At 38.6% G+C, this 19,547-nt stretch overlaps 1 protein-coding gene and 1 pseudogene across 2 annotated transcripts in view; both read right to left on the bottom strand.

Annotated features, from left to right (window-relative positions):
* Nucleotides 1–19,547, bottom strand: part of TSHR (thyroid stimulating hormone receptor) — a 183,059-nt gene that overhangs the window by 138,645 nt on the left and 24,867 nt on the right. The window lies entirely within an intron of this gene.
* On the bottom strand, nucleotides 15,500–17,218 carry LOC129013124 (G protein-coupled receptor associated sorting protein 3-like; annotated as a pseudogene).

Genomic DNA, 19,547 nt, shown 5'->3' with positions numbered 1-19,547 from the left:
TGTTACAAAACTGACAGAAAGAGCAAATATGTTAGATAATACACACTAACATTTTGATCTTCCACCTCCTCAAGCTCCATCATCCAAAATGGGAGCGATTTGGAGGATCATGTTGTATACAGAATGGAGGAAAAACCTGGAATGTTTAACCTAGAAGAAAAAAGACTTGTTAGTGGTGAAGAGGAAGAAAGTCTTTAAGTACAAATGATTACTTCTGATTTGGTCCATGAGGGCTCTGGTGAACATATCTAAGACTAATGTTGGGAGATTTTCTCCAATATGAAAAAGAATAACAGAATTCTTCAAAAATGAGATAGTAAGCTCTTTTTACCCTATGTATTCAAAAGATGAATATCGTGAATCAGGTATAGGAGATTCTTACACTGGGTGTGAGGTTAAAGTACACGATATCCAAGTCTCTAAAACTCTGTAAGTCCATGGAAATTATAATAACTACTGCCTCTTTCTTCTCCAAGCAATATGATATCCTCAAAATTGGATGCCAATGAGAAAATGCAAGTTGATGCTAAGACCCCAGTTGGTTTCACAATTGTGCAATCAAATTTTAAGTGTTCTTGATGGAACCAGCCAACCTGAGACAGCCCATTTCCTTAGTCATGGAGATGTACTTTTGGAAGGAAAAATCTGTAGTAGGCATAAATCAGTCCAAGCCAGTGGCTTTCCAAGAGGGTATGATTACAAAAGAGACAAAAATTATTATAGCCCAGAAGGGGAAAAGAAAGCAGAACTCATTATCCTTATAAAATATGTCCTTTGATTCTTCCTTCTACTCTATTGCACACACTGTTTCTTAGGCTATCTAGTTGTCAGTGAGGTCAAGATAATAGTGGTTTTAGAGAGACAGCCAAGATTAGCCATTCTGGTTTCTTTTTATAATAACTACTCCTCAAGAAATTCAAGTTTCTTGATGTTGGAAATCATTTAAAGTTCTATAGTATGCAGTAGTAGCTTCTGCTTGATCTTTATAAGTAATAACTTCAAGATATTGCAGTGTGATTACATAAAAGGTCATAATGGAAGTCTGTTTTTCTCCTTTGTAATACCCACCAAACATGTAATTATTTGATCATTGTTGGCTGTCTGTCTAAAATGCAAATTCCATGAAAACGTGGGCAACTTATCTGTTCTGTTCAGCATTCGATTTCCAGCACCTAGCACAGTGTTAGCACTCAAACAATATTGATTTGAACAAAGAAATCTAACATATGAATGATTGCCTGCCCCAATACTCTTCTTATTTCCCACATAACACACACTGTGACTTTTCTCAGGCAGTTTCTTAAAAGAATAGAAGCAACCAATATTTTTTCCCTCAAATTTCCAAAAGAAATTTTTTTTGTCCCTTTGTCTTGGATCAGGGCAAGGATTCTATTTCTTCCTTTTAAATTACTTCATTAATCCTTGTTATTAACTATATCAAATGGGCACTGGGTGGTTCGTAATGATGTAATAACAACTCATCTGGCATTGCAGCTCTCACTGTTGTACAATGAGAATGCTTCCAAGTCCCAAATGGGAGAATGAGCTTCCCAAGTAGGTAAATACCACCTCATGGGACAGTCCAGACAAACAGTCTCACCCCAAAAATTAAGTAAATACGAACAATCTCCTATCTCTTAAGTATCTTCTGATGCCTTTTCAGGCAACAGCTACCTGGGGATTGGGAGGTAGGCAGATTAGACACTAACCTGCCCTGTCCTGTAATTTTGCCAGAAGTCAGACATAACCTAGTTTCTAACCCAGGATAATCTTACGATAGAACTATATTTGTCTGTATATTATTTACTTATTTCATAACTATCTCCGTATTTCATTTGATCTTTGTGAATACCGTCAGGTTGTTAACATAAGTATTAATTATTGTTGTTATTCCCATCTATTTTGTATATGCAAGAACTCCAGGGTTTAAATGATCATTTTAGGGTAAAAGAGCTAGTTGGAGGCAAAGCTGGGTCTCTTCCTCTCTATGTGGCAAAGCAGCATGATGTGGCAACTACAGGAATAACACCCACTTAATTCCAAATCCATTTTTCATCTATGTGACCTTAGAAAAATCCTTTACATTTTGTAAGCTTTAGTTTCCTTAATTACTTTTTTTTTTAAAAAATGGGAGCTAAAGAGGTAAAGAGAGATAGGGAGGGGTGAATGTTACTATTTGTCCATGTTTAGCTCACAGAATTATCCTGAGGTGGGGATGATAAAGGTTAAAGTTCTTTGTAATGTATAATGTAACTGTGATATGGTATTATTCTTTTTATACCAAAACTGATGAAAAGCATGGAGCTTTGGAATCAGAGACACTTTGTTCAAGTTTCCTTTCTAGTTGCTTGACATTGGTTGAGTTCTTCAACCTCTTTAAGCCTCCAGTTTCTCATCTGTAAAATGGGAGCAATAACATCTGTCTGTTAGGGCTGATATGCTGAATAAGTGAGATTCAGTAGAGAAAAGAGAAGTCACTAAATGGATAGTAATGGTGGTAAAGGTGGTGGTGTAGTACTAGTAGTAGTAATAATAACAGCAATAATAATGTGTCTTCTTTACTGTTGAAGAAACTGACATTCAGTAGCTTAATGATTTCATATTAGGTTTCCTAGAGAATAGAGCAGCAAGAGACTTCATACACCACTGCTAAGTCTTGTATTTTCTCTGGGAGAAACAGATTTGGAGTGGAAGCTAGATGAGAAGAAATTTTTGTTTCCTCTGCATCCCACCATCCGCACCCACCTCAGTCCACGGGCTCAATTTCTTTAAAATTTAAGGAGGAACAAGTACAAAAGAGAGTCCCCTCTCCCCCACTACTATAGGAATTCCAAGTAATCTTAGGCAAGAGAATAAATTCGTAGTGGTGCCACTGCTTAAAGCCTAGATTTTCCTGATTGCTCGAACAGTACTTCTTGCCATTGAGGACCAGATCTGAACGTGCGGGAGTTCTTCGTCCACTTAGTAACTAGACTCCCTGTACACTGAGATGAAACCAGTGTGTCTCTTTGTGCTCCCTCTGCTGGTTAGCTGAAAGCTTAATATGACAGAGCAAAGTGATTCAGAAAATTTTGCAATAAACCAGTCATCGTCACTTACTAGATCATAGACGAAAGTTTTAAAAAAATGACTATGAATCATGGAAACTGTGGCATCATATCAGATAATAGCTCATTTAAAGGTAATACAAATCTGGGAGGAAAGAGGGAGGATCTAGAAGCAAAGGGCATCTGGATGTTCCAACAAGCTGCTAGGTTTGTGTTGGGACTCTGGAATGTAATTGAAAGCTTGACAGTAGTAAGAATGATTGATCTGGTTACTGCTCATGTATTCATTTAAGATGATCACTTCAACAAAACACTCTGCAGTTGCGATTTTGTAAAATGTATTATAATTATAAGGGAACAACATCTGTTTTGGAAACACAAGGTAGAAAAATTCTATCACAATCATGCAGGGTAAACAAAAAACTGACATTTAAAAATATTTTCATACAAGGCTTACAAAAACATACAGTTCACCCTTGACAATGCAGGGGTTTAGGAGTGTCGACAACCGCATAATCAAAAATTTGTACATAACTTTTGACTCCCCCAAAACTTAACTACCAATAGCCTACTGTTTTTCTTGTTTGTAGCAAGAAGGTGTGTTTGCTACCCTTTGTTCTTTTTTTTAAACTTTTATTTTAAGTTCAGGGGTACAAGTGCAGGTTTGTTACACAGGTAAACTTGTGTCACGGGAGTTTGTTGTACAGATTATTTCATCACCCAGGTATTAAGCCTAGTACCCATTAGTTGTTTTTCCTAATCCTCTCCCTCCTCCCATCCTCCAGCCTCTAAAAGGCCCCAGTGTGTACTATGCCCCTCTATGCATCCATGTGTTCTCATCATTTAACTCCCACTTATAAGTGAGAATATATGGGATTTGGTTTGCTGTTCCTGTATTGGTTTGCTGAGGATAATGGCCTCCAGCTCCATCCATGTCCCTGCAAAGAACATGATCTCATTCTTTCTTACGGCTGCATAGTATTCCATAGTGTATATGTACTACATTTTCCTCATCCAGTCTATAATTGATGGACATTTAGGTTGGCTCCATGTCTTTGCTATTCTGAATAGTGCTGAAATAAACATATGCATGCATGTGTCTTTAAAATAGAATGATTTATATTCCTGTGGGTATATATCCAGCAATGGGATTGCTGGGTTGAATGGTATTTTTGTCTTTAGGTCTTTGAGGAATCACCACGTTGTGTTCCACAATGGCTGAATTAATTTACACTCCCAACAGGGTAAAAGCATTTCTTTTAACTTTTAATAGTAGCCATTCTGACTGCCATGAGATGGTACCTCATTGTGGTTTTGATTTGCATTTCTCCAATAATCAGTGATGTTGTGCTTTTTTTCATATGATTTTTGGCCACATGTATGTCTTCATGTCCTTTGCCCACCTTTTAATGGGGTTGCTTATTTTTTCTTTGTAAATTTAAGTCCATTATAGATGCTGGATATTAGACCTTTGTCAGATGCATAGTTTGCAAATTTTTTGTCCCATTCTGTAGGTTGCCTGTTTACTCTGTTGATAGTGTTTTTTATACTGTCAACAAAGTAAATTGAAGCACATTAGTTTAATTAGATTCTATTTGTCAATTTTGGCTTTTGTCGCAATTGCTTTTAGCATCTTTGTCATGAAATCTTTGCCCGTGCCTATGTCCTGAATGGTACTGGCTAGGTTGTCTTCCAAGGTTTTTATAGTGTTGGGTTTTACATTTAAGTCTTTAATCCATCTTGAGTTAATTTTTGTATATGGTGTAAGGAGAGGGTTCAGTTTCAGTCTTCTGCATATGGCTAGCCAGATATCTCAGCACCATTTATTGAACAGGGAATCCTTTCCTCATTGCTTGCTTTTGCTTGGTTTGTCAAAGATCAGATAGTTGTATGTGTGTGGTCTTATTTCTAGGTTATTTATTCTGTTCCATTGGTCTATGTGTTGGTTCTTTTACAAGTATCAGGCTGTTTTGGTTACTGTAACCCTGTGGTATAGTTTGAAGTTGGGTAGCGTGATGCTTCAAGCTTTGTTCTTTTTGCTTAAGATCGCCTTGGCTATTTGGTCTCTTCTATGGTTTCACATAAATTTTTAAATAGTTTTTTTTACTAGTTCTGTGAAGAATGTCAAAGGTAGTTTAATGGGAATAGCATTGAATCTATAAGTGGCTTTTTAAAATGATTACTAATAGCCTACTGCTGACTAGAGACCTTACTGATAACATAAACAGTCAGTGAAGACTTTTTTTGCGTATGTATTGCAAACTGTACTTTTACAATAAAGTAAGCTAGAAAAAAAAAGAAAATGTTATTAAGAAAATCATAAGGAAGGGAAACTATATTTACTATTCATTAAGTGGAAGTGACTCATCATAAAGGTCCCCATCCTTGTCATCTTCATGTTGAGTAGGCTAAGGAGGAAAAGGAAGAGGAGGGGTTGGTCTTGCTGTCTCACTGTGTCAGAGATGGAAGAGATGGAGGATGTGCAAGGGGATGCAGAAGAGGCAGCATACTCATTGTTACTTTTATTGAAAAAAAATCCTCATATAAGTGGACCTGTGAAGTTCAAACTTGTGTTGCTCAAGGGTCAACTGTATAGAAATGGTAGAACATTGCTTAACCTTTTTTTTAATTCTGTTTTTGTCTACATGGGAAAAGAGAAATGAAAAAATTAAGATTGATATGTAGATCATTCAGACTCAGAAGGGCCTAAAATATCCAGGTATTTGAGATGGATATTAAGTCCCTTAATTATAGACCAGTGCTCTGCAAAGTGGGGTCTATAGGGGTGGCCATGATGATCCACTGGTGTGCAGAAAGCAAACACATTAACATTTATTTTTCTTTATCTCATGTTTTTGCCTTTACATTATTTGTGTGTTTTATAAACATGTATTCGAGGTGACGATTAGTAGAGTAGTATAGTATAGAATTTATAAATAAATGTATATATTAGGAGTACCTGTTCAAAAACTTTACTGATAGGAGTATACAATGAATTAAATCTGGAGATCACTAACCTAGATCTCTGGTTCAATACTAAACATTACTGGGCAGAGTAGGCATATACTCATAGTTAAATATTATTATTTTCCCTAGCATCAATCTGTGAAAAATATTTAGTGACTATGGATTGTGTGTCCAGAGCTATGCTAAGTACAGACAGGATTACAAGAAATGTCTAAGCCCCAGGTATTATGTGACACAATCTCTCTACCGTCCAGAGGAGTCCATTCCATTGTTGAACAGCTGTGATCTTTAGAACAGCTCTTACTGAATCCAAATCTGATATGTGATAATCAAATTTGGGAGTACAATTTTTTTGGTCTAAGTTTTGCCTACTGGGACAACACTGGATCTCCTTTAAATAACTGAAGACAGCTCAAATCTATATTTTATTTTTCTCTTCCCCAGAGCCCTACTTGAGCTCTTTTAACTTGTTTTGGTATAGCATGGGGTACTGTCTAGCCTATTAGATGGCATCACCTGAATTTACTCTAGTTTATCAATTCCTCTTAAAATGTGATTTGACCCACAAGGAAAGCAGTGAGACTATCATTTCTCTTGGTTCCCATCATTTCCCATGATTCTATACTGGTACTAATAAGTTAATATTTTTAGAAACTTCATCTGTCTCTTGTCTCTTTTTATAGTTAACTGCAGCTCCCAGATGTTTTAACCATGACCTCTGGACTAGGACTTTACAATCCAATAATTGTGCAATTTATTATTTAGAGTCAAATGTAGGGTTTATATTTATCTTAGGTATCATCTTGCAATTCTGTTTTGCAGCACAGTCTGCTGAGATTATTTTTTAATCTTGCTGCATTCAGCAAGTATTTGTTAAGCACTCATTAAATGCTAATCCTTCTTTTGGGTTTGGGGGTGTCATATGAAAAATAAGTTGATGTCTGTCCTCTTGAGTATCTCACATTCCAGTTGGGAAACTGGACATAAACCTCTCCATCATGCAACACAGTAAGATCTACAACAGTAGTATGTGTAAAGTGCAATGAAAATGCAAAGAAGAAAGAGACTTAAATAGTCACTCAATATCTTTTTTTTTTTTTTTTTTGAGACAGGGTCTCTCTGTCGCCAGGCTGGAGTGCAGTGGCATGATCTTGGCTCACTGCAACCTCTGCCTCCCGGGTTCAAGGGATTCTCCTGACTCAGCCTCCCAAGTAGCTGGGACTACTGGCATGTGCCACCACGCCCAGCTAATTTTTGTATTTTTAATAGAGACAGGGTTTCACCATGTTGGCCAGGATGGTTTCGATCTCTTGACATTGTGATCTGCTCACCTCGGCCTCCCAAAGTGCTGGTATTACAGGCGTGAGCCACCACGCCCAGCCCATTTTTGTATTGATTTAGAATTTATGATCAGCTTGCATATCTTTTTTTTAAATTATCAAAAAATTCTGGTAGATAAATGGGGCTAGTAAATAGTCCCCAGTTTATAGGAGAACCAGAGGCTTAGAGCATTTAAGTGATCCAGCAAATGAAAAGCACCTTTTATCCTTTTAAAGTAAACCAGAACAAAGTGATCCTATCTTTCTGGTCCCACACTTATTTTCCAAGATTCTCCAGAAATTTCACCTAGTGTCCTCAGATATATATGACTGAATCACTTTAGCATCAAGAGACAATCCCTCCAGGCTTGTCGGTGTGAATTCATTTAAGACAACTTTGCCACTGCTAGGTCAGCAGGTCTTGGTCTGCAGGACACCTTTCTAAGTTTGAAGTCTGTGAGCAGAACTTCCCTAGGCCCTTCTATTATCACTTGTTGTTATCTGGTAACTTTACAATGTCTTTTGGCAGTCAGCTTAGCCATCACTCTTCCTTTCCTCTTGGCTGGGATTTAAAATGTCTCCTTTATGTTGAATTTTATCTCCAATTCCCAGACTTTTTTCCTCTCTCTTCTCCAATATCTGACAATAAAATTTGGAAAGAATGTTTGCGTTAATAATAAAATGAAGCAAAATTCTTGGACATGTCACCATTAATTGCTTTTTTGCCCTTTCTTTACAAAAATTTGTTTCTTTATTTCCTCTTTTAAAACAAACCTGAGTTATTGAACATCTGGGCTGGAATTTCTGCTGAAGAAAAATATTCAGAGGCTCTTGAAGGGTGTCCAAGTTTTCAAGGCTTTTTTTAAGTAGGTAAAACCACTTGTCTGAGAGAAAGAATTCTTCCCCCCACTTAGGTGTTTTTTGTCATGTGCACTGGTGAACAACTTGCATTTAGGGTATGAGTTATATCTGAGGACAAAGAGTCATGGATTCTTTTGCACTATCTTGAGTAATTTAATTAGAAGAGTTTATAGTTCTTTTAATGTAGAGTCATAACATCATATGAGAAAACATTGAAATCTGATGATTTTTAAAAGTCATATATGGATTTGCACATTATTCTTAACAGAGAAAAATCAGAAGTTATTCAAGCTGTACTTTAATCATTCTCTTCATGAATGTCACTGTTAACTTGCACAAAACATTTAAAAATTATCTGTTTCGGACAGGTGCAGTGGCTCATGCCTGTAATCTCAGCACTTTGGGAGGCCGAGGTGGGTGGATCACCTGAGGTCAGGAGTTCGAGAGCAGCTTGGCCAACATGGTGAAACCCCATCTCTACTAAGAATACAAAATTTAGCCAGGAGTGGTGGGCGCCTGTAATCCCAGCTACTGGGAAGGCTGAGGCAGGAGAATCGCTTGAACCTAGGAGGCAGAGGTTGCAGTAAGCCGAGACTGTGCCATTGCACTCCAGCCTGGGCAACAAGAGCGAAACTCTGTCTCAAAAAAAAAAAAAAAAATTATCTGTTTCAACCTGTCTCTTAAAGAAAGCGACCACCAGTTTTGTGTTTCCAACATCGATGATTTCAAAAACCAGCATAGTAACAATCTCAAGTAACAGGGTTAAGTAACAGGTGTAGGTTCAAAGCTTTTTTAATTGGACATATCTTATTTGCATCCTCTTCCACTCTGGACTCAACCGAGGAACCTTCCCACAGGGCATGGAATCTGGCTTTCCAAAGAGCCATCAAAGGGGCCAGATGACAGAACTGGAAGTGCAGGGGAGTAACTTTGATCGGTGGGAAAAAAGATATGAGAAGATATAGGGAAACTAAGTTGCTTATTATGAACTGCCCCAAGGCATGGGTCCATATAGCCTGTCCACAGATACCTTGCTTGGATGTACAGACCACCTCCCACATTCCCTGCTGGGTTTCCAGGTTCGCTGGGAAGCAGAAGTCACTGCATTGTCCCTTAGCCCTTCCTGCCTTTTCTTTCTCCTTACTCTCACATCAGCAAGTAATCTCTGCCTCACACTCTGTTTTCGAGGGAACTCTGGCTAAAAATATCTATTAACCAGTACATTAAATGTTTATTTCAATCCAGTATAGCTTTTGTGAACCTACTATATGAAAGGCGCTATATTGGATATTATAAGGGAATTAAAGCTGAATAAAATTTAATCCTTGACTTTTGGCACTAATGGTCCGGAAGAGAAGCTAAAACAATTGCATAGGCAGGTAGCTCTGGAAAACAATTCAGGAGAGTTGGGTTCTAGGTCTGGCTCCATTGGTCGCTGGCTGATATTTAATCTTGAGCAAGACATTTACTCTTTCTGGGTCTCACTTCCCTTAGAGTAAAATACAGGGTTGTCTTAGATAACCTCTAAAGTGTCTTCCACAACTAAAATCCTATGATTTTATAAATTTAGTTGAATAGAAGTAAGACTAAAGTGCAATCCACATGCTGTGGGAACCCAGGACTTAAGGATTTGGGAAGCCTTTGGGAAGAATAAGGTATTTGATCTGAGACTTGAAGGATTTGTAGGATTTTGATAGGCAGGGAGCAGATGAGCATTTCAAGCAGAAAGAAAAGCATAAACAAAGAAGTGTAAAAGGAAGATTGCAATGTGCATTCAGAAGAGCTGTGAATAATCTAGTTTGGTTGAAGCAAGGCGTAAATTAAGTTATCTAAATTAAAGAGGTTGGTAAATTAGAAATGGAAGATGTCGACTGCCATGTTAAAAATTTGAGCTTTAACGGATATTCATTGACCCAACGTATCTATGGAACACCTACTATCAGAGAGTGAGTGAGGTGCCGAGAACATAGAAATAAAGAAAATATAGTTGCTGCCCTGAAGAATCCTCAAGGGGCTTATGAGCAGTGGGCAGGGAAGTGGTAACCACAAGTGAAGCTAGTGTAAAAAATGCTGTAACAAATGAAACTGAAGTGGAGGGAAGGGAAGTGTGGGACATTTCAAGGTGCAATTAACATGAAAGAGGCAGAGGAGGAGTCAATGATAACAGAAGTAAGGACAATGGGAAAAAGAGAAGCATAAGTAGTTTTGTTAACAGAAAGGTGAGTTCATTTTGGATGCTGAATCTGAGGTGCTCCCAGACAACTAGACAGAAATGTCTAACTGGTAGAAAAAATACTGGTGTGTGGCTAGCTTGAGATGTTGGCGCAAGTGATATGAGTATATTCTGTGAGTGACTCATAGGTCTGGAGAGATGTGTCAAGAAAGAAAATGTAGACAGAAAAGAAGATCAAGGGGAGTAGTTTGGGGGAATGCCCACATTAAACAGTCAGAAAAAGTAGGAGGTGTGGACCAAGAAGACAGAGTCAAACTATCAGAGATGTTCGACAATCAGCATAAAGGATGACGAAGGATGAAAGAATTTCAAGGAAGATGAGAGGGGTGAATTAAATCAGAGGCTCCTCAAGCTTAGTGGACCAAATGCATCCAAATCAGTTGAGACGTGTCTTTAGAATATGGAATTTGTGTCTACATGGATCCTTAAGAAACTGTTAACAAGGATTGCCTTAGGAGAGGAAATGTAAGGAAACTAAGGGGAAGTGATATGGTTTGGATCTGTGTCCCTGTCCAAATCTCAGGTCAAATTGTAATCCTCAGTGTTGGAGGTGGGGCCTGGCGGGAGGTGATTAGATCATGGTGGGTAGATATCCCCTGTCGTGCTGTTCTCATGATAGCGAGTGAGCTCTCATGAGATCTGGTCATTTAGAAGTGTGTGGCACTTTCCCACCCCCTTCCTCCACGCCTACTTCCCCTTCACCTTCTGCCATAATTGTAAGTTTCCTGAGGCTTCCCCAGAAGCCAAGTAGATGCCAGCATCATGCTTCCTGTACAGATTGCATAACTCTGTGCCAAATAAACCTCTTTTCTTTATCAATTACCCAGTCTCAGGTATTTCTCTATAGCTTGTAAGAACACTTATACAGGAAGGGTGGATTTAAGTATTGTTTAAATTTTTACCCAATGCATGATTTACCTAACTGAATAAATACATTTAAATTAAAGTTCAAATGGGAGTTTGGATTTTAATGCTGACAATAGGTCAAAAGAGACCTCTACCTCAGACCCAAAAGGTGAGAATTTTCAGGAAGGGGGCCCAGGAAAGAGTATTTTTAAGTTGTCCTGGCAATTTTAATCTGTTGTCAAATTTGAAGACTCCTAGAGTAGATAATTTCTAATAGAACTTCAAGTTCTTAGAATAAAGTGTTGTGGCTAAGTAGGAAACGGAAGGGCAATATTTTCATATACGGAGATCATCCAGAAGACTTGAGAGGGCCTTGTATCAATGGGATGGCAAGTTTTGGTAGAAGCCTGGAGGCAGCAGAAGTCAGTCTGAAAGGAATGAGGAATAAATAGATGATGAAGAAACAGCGACAGTGAAGAATATAAGAAAGAAAGGAAGATACTAGTATCTGAGGCATAGCAACATCAAGCAACAAGGTTAGCATTGACGATGTAAGCTAATTGAGGAACTAGTCTGCAAGCTACCAGAAGGGGGCGATAGAGAGCTTTCAGAGCTGCGTGACCTGCTGAAGAAATCCCAGGTGAATTGAGCTGTCAATTAAAAGCATGGGATGCAATAAAAAGGTTTTGTTTTTTAATTTTTTAAAAAGTGTGGGATGCAGCATAAGACTTGAATCAAGCCTAAAACATAATTAATGCTTAAAACATAATTAATGTAAGAAAATTGAACTAGGGTTGAAGTATACAAACAAGCAAAGGATTCAGGGAGTCACCGGGAAGTAATCAAATAAGCCATGAGTCATAAGTGCTGACATCAGGAAACAGCCAGAGTGCTTTAGCAAATTGCCTCATGGGGGACCAATATTCCTATGGAAATGGCATCTGGGAAGCACCAGGATTGCTTTGGCTGGCTTTTAAAAGAGCTTAGAATACAATCCTTAGATCCAGGAAACTAGGGAAGGTATTACTGTTTCCTTTTTTTTCCTTTGTTTTTAAGGATACAGGAGGCTTGAGATAATTTACATACAGAGGAGAACAAACTTGAGAAAAAGGAAGGGTGGATAGTGCATGAATGTTGGGAAAAACAGGCTGATAATTGAATTTTCTTAAAAGATACTGAAAATTCTCAAGTACTTTCTGAAGCAACTGTGTTCAGCAATAACAATCTTGTTTCTGCAATGTGGCGGACTTTGTGCAAGACACTGTGGAATAACGAATCAGAAGGACATGCTTTACCATTTCCTCAGAACTTATAATCTTGAAGATGATACGGACAAATTAACATATAATTAAAATAGTGTGATAGAATGATAGAATGAGGCTGGGAGCAGTGGCTCATGCCTGTAATCCCAGCACTTTGGGAGGCCAAGGCGGGCGGATCACCTGAGGTCAAGTGTTTGAGACCAGCCTGGCCAACACTTTGAAACCCCATCTCTACTAAAAATACAAAAATTAGCAGGAAGTGGTGGTGGGCGCCTGTAATCTCAGCTACTTGGAAGGCTGAGGCAGGAGAATCACCTGAACCCAGGAGGGAGAGGTTACAGTGAGGCAAGACTGCGCCATTACACTCCAGCCTGGGCAACAAGAGCGAAACTCTGTCTCAAAAAAAAACAAAAAACAAAAAACAAAAAAAAGAATGACAGAATGAGGAAATATACAGTGAGTTAGCTATGTATAATAGCTAATTTTGAGATTTGAGAAAAGTTAGAGGAAGCCTCCTGGAGAAACTGATGTCTAATTTTATTGTAAAGTTAATAGTGTAGGATCTATCTCTCTCTCTATCTCTCTCTCTCTCTATCTATATTTTTACCAACTCTCTTCAATACCCAATATAGTCTCCAAGATAATAAATATCTGGACAATGAATAACCTAGGAACTGAAAGATGAAGACTTCCTGGAAGTCTACATAATCCCCAAACCTTCCCACTATGACCACTGATAAATGTTCGATAAAACATAACAATTATTTCAAACGAATAGCTGAACTCTCTAGAAATCCAAGAACTCCCCAGATATTATGAAAGAACTGCAAACAGAGTAACAAGCTCTGTGAATGCTCAAGAAGTAGAAAGATGATCATGGGGAAGGAATCGCCAGCCTCAGGATCCTGAGAGTTTGGATTTTAATGCTGATACTAGGTAAGAAGAGATGTCAGCACATGTGACAGGAAGAGTTGGAATTAAGATATTGCTACAAAATTAGGAATGTCAAAGTGCTATACACTTAATGAAAATGTGAGTCAGCAAAGATCTTCCCACTGACCAAAGTTTGCATATCCCTTGTATATATTCTATTTTGTTGTTGTTGTTGTTGTTGTAGAGGCATGTTTATTGACATGCAAAAATGTTTACAATACACAACTGGGGGGAAGCAAGTTACATACATATTTACAGTATGATCTTGTTTTAGTTTCTTAACTGTCAGAAAACCTCAAAGCATGTTACCCCATATTTTCACACATAGAAACTTCCATTTCAGCTCAGACTAGGGATTATAATTCCCACCATGAGTCTTAGAGAACTCAGCCATAACCTAAACGTCCTGGGCATGCTTTCTGGTCCATACCAACGACCAAGAATCACTATCTTGTAGACTGGCACAGCAGCCTCTTATAGCTTTGCTGTTTTGTATTGTTGAAGCTGCAATTCTGGATCTAAATTTCTCCGATTACATTTATTCTGTTGTGTTAGCTGGTACAAATGCAGAAATGCCCAGGCTTGCGTACTAGTAAAAGATAAAGCCCTTTGGCCTTTCATAGGACACATAGGAGAATAAATCACAAATGATAAAAAAAATTAAGGCATGATTTTGCAAGGAGGAAAAAAGCAATTACCTTTTAAGTTCAGAGTATAAAACAATGTACAGGATGATTTCAGCTCTTTGGGGAAGATAAAGTACAAATGGATAGAAAAAGATACAAAGGACATCTAACAAGTTCCCCTTGCTGATCACTCCAAATCTCCATCTTACTCATTGAACAAAGTTTGGGGCACCTACTATTTCTGACACTGCCAGATAAAATCCATCTATTCATCTCAGAATTTTCTCCTGACCTCCAGCCAGATGCAACCAAATGTCTAATGGACACAAGCATGTGGAGGAAGTTAAGAATTGTAACACCTGGCATGGACATCGTCCACTGCAACATTAAACATTAAAACCAGTCTCTGAGCTTTGAAGACCATCGCCTCAAAATGTCCTTCAGGGGGACTGTAAAGGAGTATGGTGAGATGGGTTCTGGTGTCAGATAAAACAGCTATGCCACCTGCCTGCTGTGGGAATCTAGGAAAAAGTATTTACCCTCTCTAATTCTCATTGGAGGGTACCCAGACTAATGAGGTCTAATAAAAACATGAGTACCTAGCTCACAGGATCACTGTGAGTAGAGGAAAAAAATAAACTTGCAAAATATGGTGCCAACGCCGTGTCTGATATAGAATAGACACTCACAAAATGTTTCCACCCTTCTCTTTTGTGAGATGACTTTGACATAAATGAAACAGCCTGACAATTTAAGAGTTACAAATTAGAAGCAAAATTAAAATTGAACAAATAATACATTTTGTCTGAAATTCTGGGTCATTTCTGTGTTGTGGAATGAGTATCTGATACAGCCGGAATAGGAGAAAAATAGTAGTTTCTCTTACATTAAACAGCCTATAGCAACCCCTGCCTCTTTTATGTAGAGAGTGCACATTTGGTCATGGGTATACACGTGCACACACACACACACACACACACACTCACTCTCTCTCTAGGTACTGTTATCTTTGTGTGTGTGTATGCCTTACTTCTATAACTAGATTACAAATTCAAGGATGTTTTCTTTTTTGCCATTTTAAGCCACAGATGGATCTAAGCAGATACTAATGAACAAGTTAGCTCACTTACAATGAACTGGTTCACTATCTTAAATAAAATGTTAAAAATATGCCAATCTAGACAAGATAAAAATCAACAAACATTTTCAGCTAGTGATATGATATTCATCTGATAACCCCAAAATAGTTTAGCTCAAACCTAGAGCTTGCCACAGGTAACTATGTGTTAAAGATGCAATGTATAACTTGTACACCGTAATAACCAAACGTGATACAAGGCTCTTTGGGAATGTACAGCCTGCTAGAGTTTGGAGATGGTTCAAAATGTTCTATCTCTGGCTCATTTTACATTGCTTCAATAATCCCTTTAACTTCCCTGAGAATGCCCATGAGTGTGTTATAACTCAAGTGATCAACAACCACAATTGAGCCCTTTCTGATATGCTCCTTTATGTTAATAAATGTGGCCACACCACGAACAAGATTGGCTTTTGCCTCTTTATGGTTAAAGATGAGTTTTGATGCTGCCAATGCCTTCATATTGATCATGTCTCTGGCTGCAGTTGGATTTTCAGATATATTTAAAATTACTTTCAAAACAAGATGTCTGGTTTTGTACTTTCTCAAGGATGGCAAATGAAAAAGCTCTGAAAAGTCACTGGCAACAATGTAGTGATGGACAAAATCAGTAGTCAGTTGCCCTAGTATCTTTAATCCAGATTGCTGTCCAGGTGAGTTCAAAGGAAATAACATGGTGTCTTTACACATATGCTTAACATGTAATTCAATTTTGCGTTGTCTTTCATCCCCAGAAGGAGGATTCAGAGTAATTACTCATAAGAAAATTAGTAATTTTCTCATTTCTGGGGAAGGAACACTGAGCAAGCTTTCAGTAAGTGTCATTATACCATCTCATTAATAAACTCTTGGGCAAATGGGTGAACGTTGTGGACACCCATTGCAATCTGTGCTTTTTTATGGACAAGAGGATCAGTAGTTGACTTAAGTAAGCTAACAAGTTGTTCAAATTCCTCAGAGTCCACATAGCATTCCATTTTGCAAGGGCAAGCAAATGGCTTAATCTCATTTACCTCCCTAATCCTGATTTGGCATCTAATCTCATCTATGGTCTGGATGCAAGGGTCGGAACCAAAAGGACACTCAGGGATGGGCTGTGAGCAGGAGTGAGGGTTCCTAGAAGGGCAGGCTGTTGCCACAGGCAAAGAATAGGCATTTTCTTCAGCTGAGGCCAAAACAATATATGAAGGAGGGCTTGCCTCAGATGCCTGGGATCTAATCTGAACACTGCTGGAGTTACAGCAGGGGCTTTGGGCCAGATAGTTACCTCAGACCAGTCCTTGGGCCTTTTTTTTTTTTTCATTAATTTAATCCACAGGCTGAGATCTAACTATCCTACACACAGATTTAGGATTAGGGTCAAAACTAGCATCATCTCCTTCCCAAAACCAGTTCCCAATGACATTCTCTTCCTCCTCTTCCTCAGCCCCAGACCTAGGTTTGCAACTGGCCCCAGCCACAGGCTCCAACTCCTCAGCACAGACCTGGCCACCAATTTCAGGTTTATCATTCTTAGCAACGGGATGATTACCAGCCTCTTCTCCATTTCAGAACCAGGAATTGATAGTGGCCTCTTCCTTAGCCCAGACCCAGGCATCAATACCAGCCCCATTTTTACATGTGGAGCTGGTGGACTCTTTCCCAGCCTTGGGACTGAAATCTCCAGTGGCTTTGCCCAGAGCCTTAGGCTGTGACAGGTGCTCCTTCCTTCATCTCAGCACCGACCTTGTTCTTAGACACTACCTTCATCTCTGCCACTGCATCTGTCAGAGACCTTGGCTTGTCTTTTGCTTTGGCCCAGGTATTGGCAGCAGGCCTAACCACACCTGTAGCCTCCCTCTCTTCTCCAGCTTTAGCTTGTATAGCAGCCTCTTTTCCGTTTTGGCCTGGGCTCTTGTCTTATTCTTAGTCCCAGTCATGGTTGAAGCCCAGTTACTTGGCCCCGTCCATCTTGGCCTTGGTTCTCAACGTGTCCTAGGTTGATGTCTTAATACTCTTTCACTGGGTCGGGGAAAAACTTGGTAGCAAGACTTAGAGTCAACTTTCAGTTCAGCTGTCACTATGTTCTCTTGCCAAACATGCAGCCTCTGTCAATGATACAGAGGGCAGAGGCACGCTTGGGCTAGGGAAGAATGATTGTTCCCTGGTGCAGACCTGCTGAAGCTGATGGTCTTCTAACAATCCAAAGCCACCACAGCCACCAGCAGTGATGGACCTTGGATCCAAATGAATAGTTTTTGCTCTCTTTCTTAGTTAACTTCCTAGTGAACAGCTACCTACAGATCTCTACAGGAACCTAGAAAGGAACAGACCTCATCACCACCTATGTCAGCCTGCTCATATAGCAGGGGTCCTTAGAAGATGCTATCCTTCCCACAAAAGAAGAGTCTTCTAGCTAGAGAAGAGTCACAGCCTTCACAGGCCCAGGGCCCAGGTCGTCAGCCTCCCATCCTCTCCTCTGTTGTCCTCTGGCTGCTCGTCACTTGGATTCCCACTTCTTTCCCCACGATCTGGATGGCAAAGAGGCGTCCCGCCCCCGACGCCACTGCATCAAACTCAATATTCTATTTTTAAAAAAGCCTTCTTGAGAATCTGGAACCAAGCACTTGCCCATAAACTTGTGTGTTTTGCTTGGCATTTCAACTACTGGATGGCTGAGACACCACCCAAGCTAAGATAGTATCATAAAATATATCCCTGAGCAGCGAAATCCCTGATGTTGCTGTTGGAAACAAATGTGGAACTCCCTTGAGCCATTTTCTCAATGATAAATGAGTTTATAATCCTAAATTATAAAATAAAAAGATAACAATTCACCATGAAAGAGCCATTAAGATCTCACAATTATCAAACTGACACCCCCAAGAATTACAGAGAATAGAATGATTTCAAAGTGATTATAAAATAAGTTTTTTAAAAATAATTCAAGACATAAAAGACATGATCAAAATCACAAAAATGAACAGATATATGAAACAGAACAGACAACCGAAATATAACAGAAATGGATTAGACAGAAGAGTAGTTAGCTGAAGAATAGTGGCCTGGAAATGTATGTAAAGCTAAGAAACTAGATAAAATGTAGCACAGAGAGATATCATATTAGAAAACACAAAAGAGAAGTTAAAAGGCAAGAACGAAAGATGGATGATCCAACTTACATCTAATAGGACTCACATGAGAAAAGAACAGAGAAAATGAGGACAGACAGTATTAAAGAGATAATGGCTAAGAACTTCTCATTCAAAATGGAACAATAAATTCAAAGCAGGGTAAATAAAAATTCATCAATATCTACACATATTACAGGAAAACTATTAAAGATTAAAGACAAAGAGACCTTAAAAGCAAATAAAAGTCAAAGATGAAAGCATCAAGAGAAAGATAACTGAGCTGGTGGTAGATTTCTTAACAGCAAGAGAAGGTACAAAAACAATAAAATTCTATCTTAATCCCTGCGTGGGGAGAGAAGGAGAAAGTGGATAGTGGCAGAGCTTTAGTTGTTGCTGTAACATTTTATTTATTTAAAAAATAAAAGAGAAAACTAAGTTAAAGCCAATTGTTAACTTCTGGTTAATTTTGATGGTAGCACATAGTTATCTGTATTGCTATTTTTGTGCTTTCATATGCATTAAAGATGGAAAAGGGTTAATTATAGAAAAAAAAGAGTGGAAATAAAGAATGTTCCCATAAAAAGGAATAGCTTGTGCAAGCAATAAGAGCAGCTGAGTAAATGACATATTCTAGGATGTAAAAATAGTTCGAAGTGGCTGAAATAAAATTCTAGAATATAAAAATAGTTCAAAGGGCTGAAATAATAGAAGTGACTGAAGTGGAGGGAAACTAGTAAAAGATCTGCCTGCTAAGAGAAGCAAGCAGGGCCAGATCACGGGGCCTTCATAAACCATGTGGAGAGTCTGAAATTTTCTGAAGAGCAATGGAAGCCAATAGCGTATTTTACGCAAGAGACCGAGACCCCATCTGCAGTACAGGCTGATCACCCTGACTGCTGTGTTTAGCAAGAACAAAAGAAACTCCATTTCCATTCAGGTGGAAAAAAATGTTAGTAGTGGGAACTCAGATGAAAACAAGTGAAATGGAGACAGATTTAAGATATACTTAGACTAGTAATTAATAATGGATTTGATATTAGGGATGAGTGAGAAGAAAGTATCAAGAATAATCATATGTGTCCGTTTTTCTTTGTCTTTAAATACTGATTATATGTTTTTAGTTTACTCTTTTTAATTAGCACATATTTTTGGAATACGGTATGCTGTTTTGATACATGTATACATTATGTAATGATCAAATC

Source organism: Pongo pygmaeus, chromosome 15, assembly GCF_028885625.2.
Source record: "Pongo pygmaeus isolate AG05252 chromosome 15, NHGRI_mPonPyg2-v2.0_pri, whole genome shotgun sequence".
Classification (NCBI taxonomy): Eukaryota; Metazoa; Chordata; class Mammalia; order Primates; family Hominidae; genus Pongo; species Pongo pygmaeus.
This window is presented reverse-complemented; position numbering and strand designations above follow the sequence as displayed.